Source organism: Ambystoma mexicanum, chromosome 1q, assembly GCF_040938575.1.
Source record: "Ambystoma mexicanum isolate Mex_15411 chromosome 1q, UKY_AmexF1_1, whole genome shotgun sequence".
Classification (NCBI taxonomy): Eukaryota; Metazoa; Chordata; class Amphibia; order Caudata; family Ambystomatidae; genus Ambystoma; species Ambystoma mexicanum.
Window position 1 is genome coordinate 1,549,735,956 of NC_090922.1, and position 19,434 is coordinate 1,549,755,389.

Genomic DNA, 19,434 nt, shown 5'->3' on the forward strand with positions numbered 1-19,434 from the left:
TGACCGAAACCCATCTGGCCGGAACCTCATGCAAGTTCTTCCAAAGGTCCAATTACCGCACGGCAGTGCATGCGGGTTTCTCCATGGGAGCGAGAGGGATGCTGATACTGATTCATAAAAGGCTCCCTATAGAAATCACGCACATCACACAAGATAAAGGTGCCGCTTTGGAATCAAACCCTGGCGATCATGGCAATATACTCCCCCCCGCCCCCGCATACCTACTCAGTGCTCTCTTAGCAGATATTACCCCGATCCTGGCAGAAAATGCTGCAGGCACGTGGGTGATGGGAGGAGACGTCAACAAAGTCATGGACAATGTCTCAGACCGCTCACACTTGAGAGCCAGGAATCCTGCTGCCACCACCAAATTGGCAGCCTTCGCGTCCGCACTGGGGCTACGAGATGCATGGCGAGACATACACAAGGATGTGCGGGAATATTCCTTCCACTCTGGTGTGCACGCCTCTATGTCCAGAATAGACTTTCTTCCTGCCAAATCAGAATGTGCACAAAGTATGCTGCGCATCCTTCCTCCCACAGGGTATCTCGGATCACTCCCCGTTAATACTTGCATTAGAAACAGAGAGGCAGTGTCCCCCACCTACATGGAGACTGAACTCCTATTACCTGGGATTCCCAGAGCTACAGGAGAAGATGGGAACAGCCACCTCCAACTACTTCGAGCTAAATTCAGACTCAGTCAATGACCCCATCATACTGTGGGAGGCCTACAGGTCAGTCCTGAGAGGCGAAATCATCTCGTGGATGTCAGCAAAGAAAAAGGCACAATGTGAACTGATCAAAACAGCCAAAAAAGAAGTTGTGAGCAAGGAAGCAGAGCACATTGCCAATGATACCCCTGAGACGAACCAAGCCCTAACGCTGGCGCATAAGAAACTGCACAATCTATCGCTGGACTGCGCCAGAAAAGCACATCATGCCATGAAGGCTCGCCTTTATGAAACGGGAGAAAAAACTGGGAAAATGCTTGCATGGCTGGAGAGCCGTGAAGAAGGGCAACAGAAGGTGAAGTGTATTAAGACAGCAGACGCAGAACTAGTTTCCACTGATGCGGAGATTGCAGAACGATTTGCGGACTTCTACGAAGATCTCTACAAGCCCCCAACCGCCACACCAGACTGCGCCATGCTCGACAGCACTGATCTCCCAACACTCACCACGGAACAGGTCACTATGTTAGATGGGAAAATAACAGTGGATGAAGTATCTGCGGCCATCTCCCAACTTCAAACAGGCAAGACTCCAGGACCCAAGGGGTTCCCAATTGACATCTGGAAAAAGCTGTACCACCTAGACATATCCACCCAGCTTCTCAACATGTGCGAACACTCCCTAACAAAGGGTAGGCTCCCACCAGACCTCCGTAAGGCCACCATAATAGTGATCCCCAAAGAAGGCAAACCCCCTGATAAGTGCAGTTCATATAGGCCCATATCCCTAATCAATAGCGAAGCCAAAATTCTTGTTAAACTACTAGCTAACAGACTCCAAATGGTCATTACAACACTGGTACATCTGGACCAATGCGGCTTCATGCCCCAAAGGTCAACGAGAATGAATATTCGCAGGCTCCATCTGGCACTAGAGCGCGCACCTGTAATACAACAATCATACGCGTTACTGGCCATAGATTTTGAGAAGGCCTTTGATTCAGTTTACTGGGAGGCTCTATGGACAATCATGAGGAAGATGCAATTTGGTGATGCCTTTATAAAATGGGTCCAGCTCCTCTATAACAGCCCACTGGCAGAGGTAAAGGTGAACGGTTGGCCTTCGCGAAAATTCCAACTGGGAAAGGGTACCAGGCAAGGCTGCCCACTTTCAGCTATGCTGTTTGCATTAATGATAGAACCGCTAGCAGTCATACTGCGGGGCTCAACCACGTGGAGTGGTTTCTGGTGGAACTCAGACTGGGAGGACAGGGTATCTTTGTACGCCGATGACCACCTAGTGTACCTGGGAGATCCGGCGGTCTCCTGCCCTATAGTAACTCAAATACTGATAGACTATGGAGTCTTTAGCGGACTAAGGGTGAACTGGTTGAAATCCGTGCTCTACCCAGTGAAATGGGTAGACTGTATTCCGCCACTAGTCTCCCCATATCGTATAGAATCCACACAGTTTTGATACCTCGGCATCCTAATTGAGATTAAACTAGACAACTATGTAACCGAAAACCTACATCTGCTGATCAAAAGATATGCGCAAGATGTAACACACTGGGCATCTCTACCGCTGACACTGCAAGGCAGAGCAGCACTCTTCAAGATGCTGGCCCTGCCCCGATTCCTCTACATCCTCCAGAACGCCCCTCTCAGTATTCCCTCTGTAGAGTTCCGTATAATAGATAGATCAACACGTAAGCTCCTGTGGGGAGGGAAACATCTGAGGATTGCGCTTAAAACCCTCCAACGTTCAGTCTGGGAGGGGGGAATAGCGCTCCCGAACATTCAGGTCTACTATTGGACGACCCAAATGGCGACGATAAACGACATTCTGCATGGGAACCCGAAACTTCCCCACATACAGGCTGAAATTGCTGCCCGACATGATATGACCCCGATTGAAAGTCTATACAACAGAGTGAACCATCACCCCGGGGGCACGATCACAACACATACAGCCCAAATATGGAGAGATGCTCATAAGCACATAGTTTGGGACAACACACTCAGCCCAGCCCAGCCCATCTGGCACAACGCCCATCTTGAGGGTCTCGGCAATCTCCCCAAATGGCCAACTTGGGCGGCAGCGGGTATTCATACCATCCAGCAAATATATGCAAACAACCAAATAACCCCGTTTCCTGAGATCTCGACTACATACAGTCTTCCTGCCACTGAAAGTTTCCACTATAATCCACTACATCATGCACTCACGGAACAGAGAGCCCTCCTGCTGGAAATGCCAGAGTGCACACCCATAGAAAGGAACATAGTCATTGACAGAGTGAAAGGCAAGATCACATCCACCATGTATAACGCTATCTCCTCGTTTGCCACAAAAGAACTGTCAAGCCTGAAATTGAAATGGGAAGGGGGTGTGGGCCCGATCCTACCCAAAGATTGGATTGAGACCCTGATGTATCCCAGAGATACGGCAATCTCGGCGAGAATCAGACTTATTCAGCTGAAAATACTTCACAGAATATACTACCCCCGAGTGGCACTATATAAATGGGGCAAAACATCTGACGCAAAATGCTTACATTGCAAGCGAGAGGAGGGGACATTCTATCACATCCTATGGCAGTGCACACGAGTACAACTTCTGGCGAAGATGTTGCGACAGACTCTCCAGAGTCTTAGGCCGCCCAATCCCAACTGACCCCAAACTCCTTCTCCTGGGTATTGTTGCGGAACAGGACCTATTGCGCTGTTACTATCAACGTCCATAGGAATCGCTAAAAGAAACATGCGCAGCTATGGGGCTCAGAAATCACTCCACAATATGATCAATGGATAGCGGACATATTTATGTATATGTATATAGCACGCAAGCAGCCCAAAGGCATTGAGGCGCTGTTTACGTACAAGAGCTTAGTTACAGGGGCACAGGAATAGTAACATTCGATAGCACATTCTGAATACTATAAGGCATAAAAATGATATTAAGACTGGTACAATTGGTCATAACATTCCTGCATATGCATTGGGTCAGATGAGAGGTATTCAAACGGGTGCGACACAATTATCCTAATGGAACGTCGTGTTTACCAAGCAAGAGGTTGCCTGGGCAAAGCAGATCAAATCTGGGGGAAGTGGGAGCTAACGTTGTGAAACGCATACGAGATGAACAGCACTATCGCCGCCCCATGATGTAACGACTATGACAACAATACCCCTCATCACCTGAAAGACTCAAATGAGAAAGTGTCAACTGAGATTTGATATATTTAATGTCTCCTGTATTTCTATCCTCACTTGTGTTTCTACATTGGTGCATATATATGCAGTAATACCTCATACAGCTCTACCACACGTATGCAAAGTTATATGTTTGTGAGTTCAATGTCATTGTATTGTAAAATGAAAATACAATAAAATAGGTTATAAAAAAAAGAATAATTCCAAAACACAGCTTATAATCCTAGGAACTCCGTCTAAACTGCGTCAGTTAGACCAATCTTATCATCCATCCAAATCGTATATATGGTCTGCTGCCCACTCTCAAGAAACTAAAGACTTTGGGAGTCACCATCAATCAGGAACTCTCATCGAGGTCTCACATTAGCTGTCTAGTGTCTAACTCCTCATATTACATCAAGCTCCTGGCTCAACTCGGACCACATCGCAAAGTGTCCAGCTGTGCCACCCTGGCCAGAGCTGTCATAGGTAGTCGCCTGGACTACTGTGCAAGCATTCTACTGCGTGTGGGTAAGTGGGAAATCAACCACTTACAAGTTGTTCAGGACAACGCAGTTAGGGTAGTAACAGGCGTGCGCAAAACTGACCATGTGTTGTTGGCAAGGAGATGGCTACACTACCTTCCTATAGCTAAGAGGGTTGTGTTTCGTACCCTGTGCATTGCGCTCTCCTGTCTCTATGGAAAAGGGCCGCCCTATCTGACAGCACAACACAGATGCAGCCTTAGGTCTAATAACAGCAGTCTCCTGCAACTGCCGAAGGCAGAACTGTCACTTGTAGAAAGAGGATGCTTCCCATTCTCGACCCTACGTCTGTGCAATACCCTGCCACCTGACTTGAAGCCTACGTCTGTGGAATACCCTGCCACCCGACTCGACCCTGCGTCTGTGGAATACCCTGCCGGCTAACTTGAGGACTACGTCTGTGGAATACCCTGCCACCTGACTTGAGGCCGTGTCCTAGTCTAGCTTGTTTCAAACGCAATCTGAAAACCGCACTTTCTGAATAAATCTCAATCACTAGCGTGTTCTACCTTCATGGACGTTATATGTTCCTCGTTGTCTGTTTAGTCTCAGCGCTCTCATGCCTCAGGGCTCCTGTTCAGCACTTTAATATATACATTAAATAAATAAAAAATAAATTCCAAAATACACTTTCTATCCAGGCTACAAACACAATAACCTCTGACAATGACCCATGCACAGGACACCGCCCTTATGGACACAACAAGCCCAGCGCACAAAACATACCCAGAAAGCTCACACGCACAGACACCAGTTGCTCCTGATTCTACACTCAGCAACAGATGCGCAGAGCATCCATCCTAGCCCTCCCTAATCTCGCCAATAACCAACCCGTCCCACTTTAGCTCACAGAGACAAGAGAGCGCCTGGAGACCATGACAAAGGCACCACAGCAGCCTTAGCGTGAAGGTGTGTACACACACATACACACATGCACAAGAGCCTGGTCTTCACACCAAAGCAGGCTGAGTGGGGGCTGCCCTGCACACATCAGGAGTGAAGATGCGCCTTGACCCCCAACAGTCCCACCGTGATGGCGATTCTGCACAGAGAGAGCAGCACACACAGTGCCAGTGAGAGTGGCCCTTCAGACCCACAGCTGGAGGGGCCCTGCACACTCACACCAGCGTCAGAATAAAAGGAGCGCCTTGATGCACAGCACACAGTCACTCTCGGGGAGGGGGGGGGCACTTTTGCATGTAAATGCAGTGAATGTATAAAGATATCCCAACTACTTGTCCTAGGACTTCAACGACCCTTCAGATAAAAATGCCACCATCATTGCGAACTCCCTTGCTAACCTGGGTATAATGCAAAAAACTATAGAACCTACTCATATCAAAGGGAGAATCCTTGATTGGCTAGCAGAATACAACTGCACCGCCAACATCAAAGCCATCATCCCCCAACCATGGACTGATCATTTCTTCCTGCCATTTGAATTATCTACCTCCAGACCACCTCCTCCAGTATCGATCATGGGCACGCCCTGTCCAACAAGAAATAAAAAGAGCATCACCATAGACAAAGTAATCCCGGCCATTCTGCCCATCCTTAATGGATTAGAGGATCATTTAGACCCAGATCCATTAGTCAAGGAATATAATAAAATGATGCTAACTACCATTGACAATATCGCACCTATGAAACTTAGACAAAGTAAACCTAAATCGCACTTAAACAAATGGTTCACTCCTGAACTAAAGGACTTGCGACTACTCAAGAGGAGTTGCGAAACAGCATGGAGGCTTACCGCTTCAGAAGATCACAAAAAGAAATTAACAGAAATCTCCTCCCACTATAAAAAAGAAATCTATCTGGCCAAACAAAACTCATTCAACACGCGCATCGCCAATGCCAATTCAAGCATGAGAGAACTGTTCACCATCCTCAAGGAACTAGAGTCACCCATCCCCATTCCAGAAATATGCTCTAAAGATAAAACTTGGTGCTCCAATATCTAGCAAGCCTTATCAAATAAAATCTCCTTACTCCAAAGAAAAATAGCAAATAAGAAAGCCTCCCTTACACAGCCACCTAATAACCCAATTATAGACCCTGCCCTAAAGGTACAGGACCCAGCAACACGATTTACGTTTTCTAAAACTTCCACCCTTGAGGTGGAAAAAGTCATCCTCTCTCTAAAGCCTTCAAACTGTCAGGGCGACACCTGCCCTGCCCAGCTCATAAAAGATGCTGCTAGGGATCTATCTCCATTTATTGCTAAACTTGTCAATTCCTCATTCACGTCTGGCACAGTGCCCACCAATCTAAGACAATCCTGGGTATTACCACTGCTTAAAAAGCAAACGCTAGACCCTCTTATACCCACGAACTACCGTCCCATTACGACAGTCCCCTTTCTGCTTAAAATTCTGGATAAGATTGCCTATAATCAAATTCAAAGTTTCCTGGAACAACACAAACTCCTAAGAGAGCGCCAATCAGGATTCCGCCCTCAACACGGCACAGAGACGGCCCTCATTGACCTGAAGGCACAAATAAACGAACTAAGAGATAAAGGAAAAATGGCCCTCCTCTTACTGCTGGACCTCTCGGCAGCATTTGACCTCGTGAACTATGGGGTACTTTGCAGTCATTTAGACTCTGCTGCACATTTCTCCAGTGAGGCTATAACCTGGATCAAATCCTTTCTTAGCGACAGGACTATGAGGGTATTCTCCCCTTTGGCAGCGGCCGACCCAATCCCCATCCTGTGCGGGGTCCTCAGGGATCGTGTGTCTCCCCAACTCTGTACAACATATTCACTAAGCCCCTTTTCGATGATCTGGACCTTCTCGGCATCACCTACACTAAGTAGGCAGATTATACCCAGATTCTCCTCCCACTTTCCGGGGATTATGGTAAGGATTTGGCCATGGTGAACAGCGTGTACACCATCGTCCAGGCATGGATGGCAAACCACGGTCTATGCCTGAACGATGATAAAACAAAGCTTATCATCCTGGGGACGCACCCCAACCTTAGAAAACTTAGCCAGGACTACACTTCACTTGAAATGGATGGCAATATCATCAGGGTGTCTAAAGATGGGAAGACACTTGGATTCTATCTGGATGCCACTCTGTCTATCGACAAACGGGCGAAGTCCCGGGCATCTGCTCCCGCTTACACCTGTAAGCTTATCAGAGCTGGCAAGCATTTTCTATCTGACAACAACTGCCTCATCTTAGCGAGAGCACAAATCCCCCCGAGGCTCGGCTATTGTAATGCCCTCTACATTGGAGCAAATAAATCCATCACCCACCGCATTCAAATTCTACAAACCAACGCCCTGCGAGCCGCCCTCGGTATCTCTAAAAGATCACACATTTCAAAGATCAGACGCCAAAACAACTGGCTGTCTACCCAAAGCAAAATCCACCTTAAAGTAGCGTCCTTGGTTCACAAAGCCCTAAACAATGCCGCACCGAGCTATCTGACCAATAAATTCGCAAAAAGAAACCATATGCGCCCAGCTAGAACCGCTAATGCCAATAGCCTCATCATTCCAAGATTTAGGCCAACTAAGGTGGGGGGGTAGCAGCTGCCAGGTTCAAGCGGCCCAACTATGGAACTCACTGCCGAACCCTCTACGTGAGGGACAGCCCTTTCTGAAATTCCGAACCAACTACATCAACCTGCGGAGGTCTACCAATGATTAGCCCATTGGTGCACACATATCCCCAGACCACCCAGTACTTACACATCACCCCGGCCCTAAAAACACTACACTGGCTCCCAGTAAAACAGCGCATCATCTTCAAAACAATGTGCATAACGCACAGAGCAATCAGCGGACAAGGAGCAGAATTCCTACAAAAGAAAATAGCAATCTACAAGCCAACGAGACCGCTCAGGTCAACCAATGAAATCCGACTGGAACAAAAACCTTACATCAAGAAGAAACTCGGAGGAACCGCTTTCTACCACCTAGCCGCGAAAACCTGGAACAGCATCCCAAAAATAATAAGGAACACCAAAGATCACCTCAAATTCAGAAAATTACTAAAAATCTGGCTCTTCAAAACCAGAGACTAAAACCGAAACAACAATAAGACAAATGACTCAAAAAAAAGGACCTTGACACAGGGGTCCACCTGCGAGACCCAGGGAGACGGAGGCAACGACTCCAGCCAACCCTCACCATCCCCCATTGCCCGTACAGCCACAACTAGGTACCACGAGCTGTGGAACGGACAAGACACCACTAATCACCACACAAACGGAAGTATGGACACTAGCAGCTGCGCTAGTCATGTGGGGGGGGTGAGGAGCATGCAAAGTTATTAAGGGAGCGGGCGGAGGGGACAGCTAAATCCTCAAACGGCCTCGAATGGAGAAAAAAACCGAGTACGTACCTCCTGAGGCACAGGGTGTACAAGCATCCCGTCGTGTAAGATTACACGAGCCCAACCGGCTCAATCCAGGATAGAGATACCAACTAACCAATACCACTAACAACTTCCTTCTCTGCATACACCTCTCAAACTCCAAACCAAACACAACCACAAACCTCCAGCACAGCAAACCGCACGAACTTCACTACACTGCAACAACAAAACAAAAACACACATAGACTCGCACATCAGCACACGACGACTACCGGCCGCATACACCCCAGGCCCAGCCGACGGAACCACCGGGCTGAGGCTGCCAACAGCACATCACTGCAATCTTGCACTTTTCCAGCCTCCACCCACTAACCCACCCCTCCCTCCCTCTTTCAGAGCCGCCAGAGCGCCAGGGGACCACTCCGGTGGTGATAGTGCGCGGTACAAATGACCTTTAACATTAACATTAACATCTTGAGCCTGCTCCTTCTGACCCTTGACCTCTTCACTCTGCCCTCCTGGTGGAGGAGATCATGTCCATCGGGCACCTGTACATTTCACTGCCCCTACTATAGATAGACACTACTTGTGATGTCTGTTTAGGGCTCCTGCATTTTGTATGTAACCTAAGCTTGGCATCTTCTTGACTGTTGCGCCCGGTTACCCTCGGGTCTGCCGCGCATTACAAGTGAATAAAACAAACAAACAGGGTCTGTGGAGACAGGAAACCCCCAAATAGTTCACAAACTCGGAGAGGGAATGAGACCGAACCTCCCATCCCCCACATCCGGCCAGAGAGAGAAGGAAAACCTGGCCTGGATCCCGGGCACCGGAGCTCGCACTGGCGCATGCCATGTAAATATCATTATCACAGAGAAGAGGGTCGCCCCCTCCCCTCCGCTCCCCTCCCTCTAATGCCGACAGCCTCCTGCGCGGGAGCCTCTACATTCATGACTGTCATGAGGCATTAATGAGTAATAATGACCGGAGCGAGTGTGCGGCGCACCTGGGCAGTGCAGACTCCACATCATGGATTGTATAGTCCATAACACTGGCACGCTGTACACAGTGGGGGGGGGGGGGGCTTTACATTGCTCAGGAGCTCTTCCTCGGTAGCCAAATAACCCCCCCATGCTCTCGCGCCTTTCCATGAGCCCGCAGAACACACACACATGTAGAATCTGTAACACGGCGCCCGCCCGCCCCTAGGAGGGCCCCCCACTATAACACAGGGGGGCAATAAATAATCTCACCTGTCCTGGCCCCAGCACTGCTCGCCATGGGGTCCCCGTTTTACAGGCACGGATGAATAGGGGGGACACGACGACTGCCAGAGCAGGAACGAAAACCAGGCCTGGGTTCCACCCCCAGCCCCACACTGCATGGTGTGGAGGGTGGGCTGCATTCACTCGCGGGAGCGTCAACAGCTGCACATGGACCCCCGCAGCTGCCTGCACTGCCCAGGGAAGCTGCACACTCGCTCCAGTCATTAATGACTCGTTAATGTCTCGTTAATGCCTCATAACCCGGATGGGGTTTAACTCCCCCTGCAGGGGGTCCCGCGAAGGAGGCTGTCGGCATTAGAGGCCGCGGAGGGGAGGGGGCGACCCTCTCTTCTCGCAGATAATTATATTTACATGCCATGTGGCAGTGCTAGCTCCGGTGCCCGGGATCCAGGCCGGGTTTTCCTTCTCTCTCTGGCCGCATGTGGGGACGGGAGGTTCGGTCTCATTCCCTCTCCGAGTTTGTGAACTATTTGGGGGTTTCCTGTCTGCACAGACCCTGCTCTGCCGGTTCCCACGGTGAGACCCCACGGGTTATCTTTATACATTCACTGCAGTTACATGCAGAAGTGCCCCCCAGAGAGGGAATGTGTGCTGCTGTGCTTCAAGGCGCTCCTTTTATTCGCAGGATGGTGTGGATGTGAAGGGCCACTCCAGCTGTGGGTGCGAAGGGCCCCTCCAGCTGTGGGTCCGAAGGGCCACTCCAGCTGTGGATGTGAAGGGCCACTCCAGCTGTGGGTGTGAAGGGCCCCTCCAGCTGTGGGTCCGAAGGGCCACTCTGAAGGGCCACTCCAGCTGTGGGTGTGAAGGGACACTGCAGCTGTAGATCTGAAGGGCCACTGCAGCTGTGGGTGTGAAGGGACACCTTCACACTCGCACTGTGTGTGCTGCTCTCTCTGTGCAGAAAGACCGTCACGGTGGCACTGCTGGGGGTCAAGGCACCTCTTCTCTCCTGGTGTGTGCAGGGAAGCCCCCACTCAGCCTGCTTTGCTGTGAAGACCAGGCTCTTGTGCATGTGTGCGTGTGTGTGTGTGTGCACACCTTCACGCTGAGGCTGCTGTGGTGCCATGTTCATGGTCTCCAGGCGCTTTCATGGCTCTGTGAGGTAAAGTGGGATTTGTGGATTATTGAGAGCAGAGAGGGCTAGGATGGATGGTGTGCACAATCTTTGCTGAGTGTTAGGAGCAACTGGTGTCTGTGCGTGTGAGGTTTCTGGGTGTGTTCTGTGCACTGGTCTTACTGTGTCCGTAAGGGCGGTGTCCAGTGCTTGGGTTATTGTCAGAGGTTATTGGGTTTGTAGCTCAGCTACAGAGTGATGTGTGGTGTGTGTGTTTTGTGCTTGGGTGGTGTCCAGTACTTGGGGTGTTGTCGGAGGTTATTGGGTTTGTAGCTCGGTTAGAGAGCGATGTGCGGATTGTGTATGTTGATGGGAAGTGTGGGTTGTGTGGGAGAGAGAAGAGATGATAGTGGGTATTGGGTGAGTTCTGGTTATTTGTAGTGATGTTATTGTTTTTCATTTTGTCTCCAGTGTATGGTTGGTAGCAGCAGTAATTGTGTGGGTTGGGCATTCATGCCATTCGTGAGTGTGGTTGTTGTAAAGTTGGTCTATACCGATCTTGGTGAGGTGAAAAGCCAGGTTTGTCAATAGTTTTCTGAAAGTTCGGTGGACTCCCGTCGTTCTTACTTCCCAGATAGTTCCATATTTTGGATATAAGATGGGAGACGGAGGTTCCTCAGAATTTCCTTTTCTCGTAGTCTCTTCTTTATATTTGGAGGTTCGTGGTTCCTGGGATCAAACCTCGTAGTCCAACTCCTGCAGGAAAGGATCCAGAATCGGAGATCTGGCAGTGGGCCGAATCGGACCACTCCTTATGCAAGACATATACAGTTCAGCTTTATGCCTCTTCACCATTCAGATGTACACTCTGCATGCAGGCGGCCATGAGCCCCAGAGCTCAAAGTAGTTACCCAACCCTGGGAGGACAAGCATTGAAATTAAGGTACGCTCAAGGACCCTCTGAAGAGGCCATAATCCCCAGAGCTCGGTGCAGCTACCCTAACATGGGAGGATAACCACTGAAATGAAGGGACACTCAAGAACCCTCCCAGTAGGACATTAGCCTCAGAGCTCGGTGTAGCTCCCCTACCCTGGGAGGACAACCACTGAAATTAAGGACGCTCAAAAACCCGCCCAGAACTCCATGATCCCCAGAGCTTGGTGCAGCTACTATACCCTGGGAGGACAACTGAAACTAAGGGATGTTCAAGAACCCTCCCAGGAAGCCATGATCCGCAGAGCTCGGTGCAACTACCCTACCCCGGGGGGACAACCACTGAAACTAAGGGACACTCAAGAACCCTCTCAGGAGGCCATGAGCCCCAGAGCTCGGTGCACCTCCCCTACCCTGGGGGGACAACCACTGAAATTAATGGACACTCAAGAACCCCCCCAGTAGGACATTAGCCCCAGAGCTCGGTGCACCTCCCCTACCCTGGGAGGACAACCACTGAAATTAAGGGACGCTCAAGAACCCTCTGAAGAGGCCATAATCCCCAGAGCCCGGTGCAGCTACCCTAACATGGGAGGATAACCACTGAAATTAAGGGACACTCAAGAACCCTCCCAGTAGGACATTAGCCCCAGAGCTCGGTGCACCTCCCCTACCCTGGGAGGACAACCACTGAAATTAAGGGACGCTCAAGAACCCTCCCAGTAGGACATTAGCCCCAGAGCTCGGTGCACCTCCCCTACCCTGGGAGGATAACCACTGAAATTAAGGGACACTCAAGAACCCTCCCAGTAGGACATTAGCCCCAGAGCTCGGTGCACCTCCCCTACCCTGGGGGGACAACCACTGAAATTAAGGGACGTTCAAGAACCCTCTCAGGAGGCCATGAGCCCCAGAGCTCGGTGCAACTACCCTACCCTTGGAGAACAACCACTGAAATTAAGGGACGCTCAAGAACCCTCTCAGGAGGACATGAGCCCCAGAGCTCGATGAAGCAACCCTACCCTGGGGGGACAACCACTGAAATTAAGGGATGTTCAAGAACCCCCTCAGGAGGCCATGAGCCTCAGAGCTCGGTGCAGCTACCTTACCGTGGTCTCCATGCCCACTTTTCGGTCCAACTCTACTCTAGTCATGTATGTGGTCCTGCAGTTCTCTTCTGTCTCCATTCCTGTTGAATCCCTTGGATAAAACCTTAGCAAACTGTAATAATGGTACATCTGTACACTCTTGTAGCTTATTGACATAGGCTGTATTGTCAGTTACATTAAGCTGTCATATAAGGCAACCACTGGGTCCCATCACCCAGGGTTAACTGACATCAGACATCAACATTCCAACATGACATCACAGGGTCTCTCATTCACAAGCAAGCACTTCACCACACATCTCCTTCCTTTCACACACTTCACAACACACCTCCTTCCTTTCACACACTTCACAACACACCTCCTTCCTTTCACACACTTCACAACACACCTCCTTCCTTTTACAACCACTACAAGTCTGTATTTTTTAGAGCGATGCAACTCTAAAACAAAATTTCAAGGACGCTATCCCTAGACCGGCGGAAAACGCTATCCCTACTACTGGACAGAATCCCCTTTCCAACTTCAAACTTCTAAACCGGGATGCTATCCCTATCCTTATGCTCAGGGACGCTATCCCAATCCTTATGCTCCGGGACGCTATCCCTATCCTTATGCTCAGGGACGCTATCCCTATCCTTATGCTCCGGGACGCTATCCCTATCCTTATGCTCCGGGACGCTATCCCTATCCTTATGTTCCGGGACGCTATCCCTATCCTTATGCTCCGGGACGCTATCCCTATCCTTATGCTCAGGGACGCTATCCCTATCCTTATGCTCCGGGACGCTATCCCTATCCTTATGCTCCGGGACGCTATCCCTATCCTTATGCTCCGGGACGCTATCCCTATCCTTATGCTCCGGGACGCTATCCCTATCCTTATGCTCAGGGACGCTATCCCTATCCTTATGCTCCGGGACGCTATCCCTATCCTTATGCTCCGGGACGCTATCCCTATCCTTATGCTCCGGGACGCTATCCCTATCCTTATGCTCCGGGACGCTATCCCTATCCTTATGCTCAGGGACGCTATCCCTATCCTTATGCTCCGGGACGCTATCCCTATCCTTATGCTCCGGGACGCTATCCCTATCCTTATGCTCCGAGACGCTATCCCTATCCTTATGCTCAGGGACGCTATCCCTATCCTTATGCTCCGGGACGCTATCCCTATCCTTATGCTCCGGGACGCTATCCCTATCCTTATGCTCCGGGACGCTATCCCTACTTCACACGGGACATCCCTATACTTCACTTCTATCTTGACCACAGACACTCCCAACTCAGACGAGGCGCTACCTTCCTCAATATGTAACAATGGCGACTCACTTCACCTAATGAACATTTAGCATTTCAGTATCTTATTACACAAAGATGCTTGCTAAATGTTGTATTCCTAAGAGTCCATGTTATACGCACGTCTTCTATAAGTCCACGTTGCACTAGGCAACCTAACCCAGAAATTCCTCAAGCTGTTAACACTAGCTCAATCACTCGCTCTAAAGTGCTCCCACTGCTTACTCATACAGCCCTACTCGCTCTCTCATACACTATCAGCTTATCAAATGAATCTCCGTGTCTATAACCGACCATCTTTACCTGAAGTTGCTCAAAACCTTAGACTGTGCTATTCACCCCCGTAATGGCTTTCCAACACTCATTCCTGTCGTGCACGACACTCGCACCCATTTCATATACTTCCCATAAACAGCGTGACATTAAAAGGATACATGTTAATGTGTTTTCCCTTTACTCCAACACGTCCGACATTATCATTCTGCTCATGGACAGTAATGATTCTTCTGCGCCTTCCTGGGCACATACAATGCCCTCCTGTGCTGAGCCGACTTCACTTCCCAATGAGCACTTCACTTCAATGACTCGGCTGCTTTACCACTTCACTTCAATGACTCGGCTGCTTTACCACTTCGCTTCAATGACTCGGCTGCTTTACCACTTCGCTTCAATGACTCGGCTGCTTTACCACTTCGCTTCAATGACTCGGCTGCTTTACCACTTCACTTCAATGACTCGGCTGCTTTACCACTTTACTTCAATGACTCAGCTGCTTTACCACTTCACTTCAATGACTCGGCTGCTTTACCACTTCAATGACTCAGCTGCTTTACCACTTCACTTCAATGACTCGGCTGCTTTACCACTTTGCTTCAATGACTCGGCTGCTTTACCACTTCGCTTCAATGGCTCGGCTGCTTTACCACTTCACTTCAATGACTCGGCTGCTTTACCACTTCAATGACTCGGCTGCTTTACCACTTCGCTTCAATGACTCGGCTGCTTTACCACTTCACTTCAATGACTCGGCTGCTTTACCACTTCGCTTCAATGGCTCGGCTGCTTTACCACTTCGCTTCAATGGCTCGGCTGCTTTACCACTTCACTTCAATGACTCGGCTGCTTTACCACTTCAATGACTCGGCTGCTTTACCACTTCGCTTCAATGACTCGGCTGCTTTACCACTTCACTTCAATGACTCGGCTGCTTTACCACTTCACTTCAATGACTCGGCTGCATTAGCACTTCGCTTCAATGACTCGGCTGCTTTACCACTTCACTTCAATGACTCAGCTGCTTTACCACTTCACTTCAATGACTCGGCTGCATTAGCACTTCGCTTCAATGACTCGGCTGCTTTACCACTTCACTTCAATGACTCAGCTGCTTTACCACTTCACTTCAATGACTCGGCTGCTTTACCACTTCAATGACTCGGCTGCTTTACCACTTCGCTTCAATGACTCGGCTGCTTTACCACTTCACTTCAATGACTCGGCTGCTTTACCACTTCACTTCAATGACTCAGCTGCTTTACCACTTCACTTCAATGACTCGGCTGCTTTACCACTTCACTTCAATGACTCGGCTGCTTTACCACTTCGCTTCAATGACTCGGCTGCTTTACCACTTCACTTCAATGACTCGGCTGCTTTACCACTTAACTTCAATGACTCGGCTGCTTTACCACTTCACTTCAATGACTCGGCTGCTTTACCACTTCGCTACAATGACTCGGCTGCTTTACCACTTTGCTTCAATGACTCGGCAGCTTTACCACTTCAATGACTCGGCTGCTTTACCACTTCGCTTCAATGACTCGGCAGCTTTACCACTTCGCTTCAATGACTCGGCCGCTTTACCACTTCGCTTCAATGACTCGGCTGCTTTACCACTTCGCTTCAATGACTCGGCTGCTTTACCACTTCGCTTCAATGACTCGGCTGCATTAGCACTTTGCTTCAATGACTCGGCTGCATTAGCACTTTGCTTCAATGACTCGGCTGCATTAGCACTTTGCTTCAATGACTCGGCTGCTTTACCACTTGGCTTCAATGACTCGGCTGCTTTACCACTTCGCTTCAATGACTCGGCAGCTTTACCACTTCGCTTCAATGACTCGGCAGCTTTACCACTTCGCTTCAATGACTCGGCAGCTTTACCACTTCACTTCAATGACTCAGCTGCTTTACCACTTCACTTCAATGACTCGGCTGCTTTACCACTTCACTTCAATGACTCGGCTGCTTTACCACTTCAATGACTCGGCTGCTTTACCACTTCGCTTCAATGACTCGGCTGCTTTACCACTTCACTTCAATGACTCGGCTGCTTTACCACTTCAATGACTCGGCTGCTTTACCACTTCGCTTCAATGACTCGGCTGCTTTACCACTTCACTTCAATGACTCGGCTGCTTTACCACTTCACTTCAATGACTCGGCTGCTTTACCACTTTACTTCAATGACTCGGCTGCTTTACCACTTCGCTTCAATGGCTCGGCTGCTTTACCACTTCACTTCAATGACTCGGCTGCTTTACCACTTTGCTTTGAATTGTTTATGCACTGCAAGATGATCCTGCTGTTAAGACTGCGGTGTCCAATGTATACGTATCTAAACTCAAATCTTCAGGGCTTTCTCTTCCTCCCGGCCGATTCTGCTTGCTTCCGACGTTGCGCGACTTATCTGCGCGTCCTTTCCTCAATTCTCACGTTGATCTTCAACGTTCACCATACTGCGGAGCACAGCTCTGCTCAGCCATATTCTGAGCGCCACAGTCACTCACTCTGGTCTTCACAATAACGCTCGACCAATCGCCATCACCAGCTGCACTATGTGTGACGTCACCAGTCACTGCTTGGCCTCAGAGCAGGACGGATCTCCAGCTCCCAACCGTCACACTGCTGTTTTACCGTTTGCCACATCTACCTTACATAACGGTACCTTCTACTTCAAGTTCCAACCTTAAAACTTTGATAACGCAACGCACGGCAGCTTATTTCTCCTTTATGGGCACTCTAGTTTTCTACTCCTGGGACCCTCACATTTCCTTTTTTTCTGTCCCCACACCCTGTGATGGGTGATGCTGTTTTAATCAAACTTTTAGCTTTGGGGAACGTGCTTTACTCTAGAGGCTGATGCCCATGGCACCCATGCTGGGGGATTCTTTACTTCATCCTCGTCGCCAGTGTAATAATGGTACATCTGTACACTCTTGTAGCTTATTGACATAGGCTTTATTGTCAGTTACATTAAGCTGTCATATAAGGCAACCACTGGGTCCCATCACCCAGGCTTTACTGACATCAGTTAGAACACTCACACAGCATTCACACATCAACATTCCAACATGACATCACAGGGTCTCTCATTCACAGGCAAGCACTTCACCACACATCTCCTTCCTTTCCAATGACGCACAACCACACGACATTCACCAACAAGCACTTCACAACACACCTCCTTCCTTTTACACACCAAACCAACAAGCACATCACAACACAAACACAAATGCCATTTCCACCAAGATGCAAAAGACACAGAAATATACTTACAAATGTCATCACTCTCAACTCCACCCTCTCAAAAGCTGTCTCTCCGCCCTCACTACCTGCATAGCCACCAAATTCCTCAATCTCAAACCTTCTAAATATAAACACCTCCTCATCTGCCACTCCAGACACAAACCTGAACTCGCACCCTCGATCAAAGAATTTGCAACAGACAGCACACACACATCCCTCTCCACACCTGTCAAGTCCCTGGGCTGCTTTCCCATCGAGCACACACTACTTAGCTGCAACCACCAAAACATGCAATCTACACCTGCCACAAAAGAACAGACTTGTAGTGTGGCGGTAATGAGGCCCATGATCTGTGCAGGACTGCAGGAGTACACAGGGATTGAGCTGAGCCTGTGAAGCCCCAGAGTAGAGCCGTGCAGAGAGCTGAAGTCATGCAGGGACTGTCCGTGAAATTGACAGACTGCGGAAAGCCTGCTGCAGCACCGAGAAGTAAAGCAGAGATGCCGAAGGAAATCAGTGAGTTGGCCTGAAATAAAAAGTAACCCTGCGGCACTCTGACAACATTTTGCAGTAGCAGATACAATTAAACACTGAACAAGTAAAGATGCCACTTGGGCGCAATTCTCCATATATGAGATGTCAACTTGTATCAATTTGTAACCCACATTGCCAACAGCACAGAGACTATAACAAAGAGATAAAAGGTCAACAAGGGCACAATTCTCCTTTACTGAGAAACCAGTTTGGAGAAATCTGTAACCCCTATTGCCACTAGCTAACCAACTGTAGTGGTAGGAGTTGTTCTTCCTGCCCGGAGTGTAAATCAGGAAAGGGATCATTTGTAGTTAGTCCAGGCAGGCGAGTAGACCAGGAAAGAAACATTTGGTTTGAAGAAATGTGGTTGTGGTAAAAAGGTATTGTTGAAAGACATTGGCCACTATTTCATTTTGACAAACTTTTGCCTCACCAAGGGTAGTTGCTTTGCTATCCTAACAATGTTATTCCATTGAAAGAATATTTGTGATATGCTAATATTTGCTTTTCATCCCGAGAAAGACATTGTGTGGAGGAAAACAAGTGTTTGGTGAACAGACATTTACATTACCAAGTGGAAGGATGCCATGAATGGAAAAGACATTTTGTGTTATGTTGAACAGAACTTTGTTGAATCTGAACTTTTCCAAAGGTATTCCTGAATTGGTCCAGAGGTCTGGAGTCCAACCCTGGTCACAAGGAGTACATTCTAATAGTTAAGCATTGTTTTGTTGCACTGAAGACAGACTAATATTACTTGTGCACTTTTGTTGAATATAGTGGTGTGAGGGTCAGAGACGTTTTGGACATTGTGCTTCAGTTTTAGTTTGCGAGGTAGGGACATTCTCGTTAGGATAGGGAAAGATAGGCTTTTATAACACCCTTGTACTTAAATAAATGGCAAACATTGAGAAAACGATACCTTTGTGTCCGTCTCACATTTAT

The 19,434-nt window shown here is 48.8% G+C and overlaps 1 long non-coding RNA gene and 1 pseudogene across 1 annotated transcript in view; one reads left to right on the forward strand and one right to left on the reverse strand.

The window, feature by feature from the left end:
* Positions 1-10,403, reverse strand: part of LOC138552040 (uncharacterized) — a 41,716-nt gene extending 31,313 nt beyond the window's left edge. The window contains exon 1 of the long non-coding RNA XR_011295741.1: positions 10,002-10,403. This is a non-coding gene — a long non-coding RNA (uncharacterized lncRNA). The remainder of the gene's footprint in view (positions 1-10,001) is intronic.
* Positions 10,404-10,457: 54 nt separating this feature from the next.
* LOC138552024 (zinc finger protein 724-like) overlaps positions 10,458-19,434 on the forward strand; it is an 85,833-nt pseudogene continuing 76,856 nt past the window's right edge.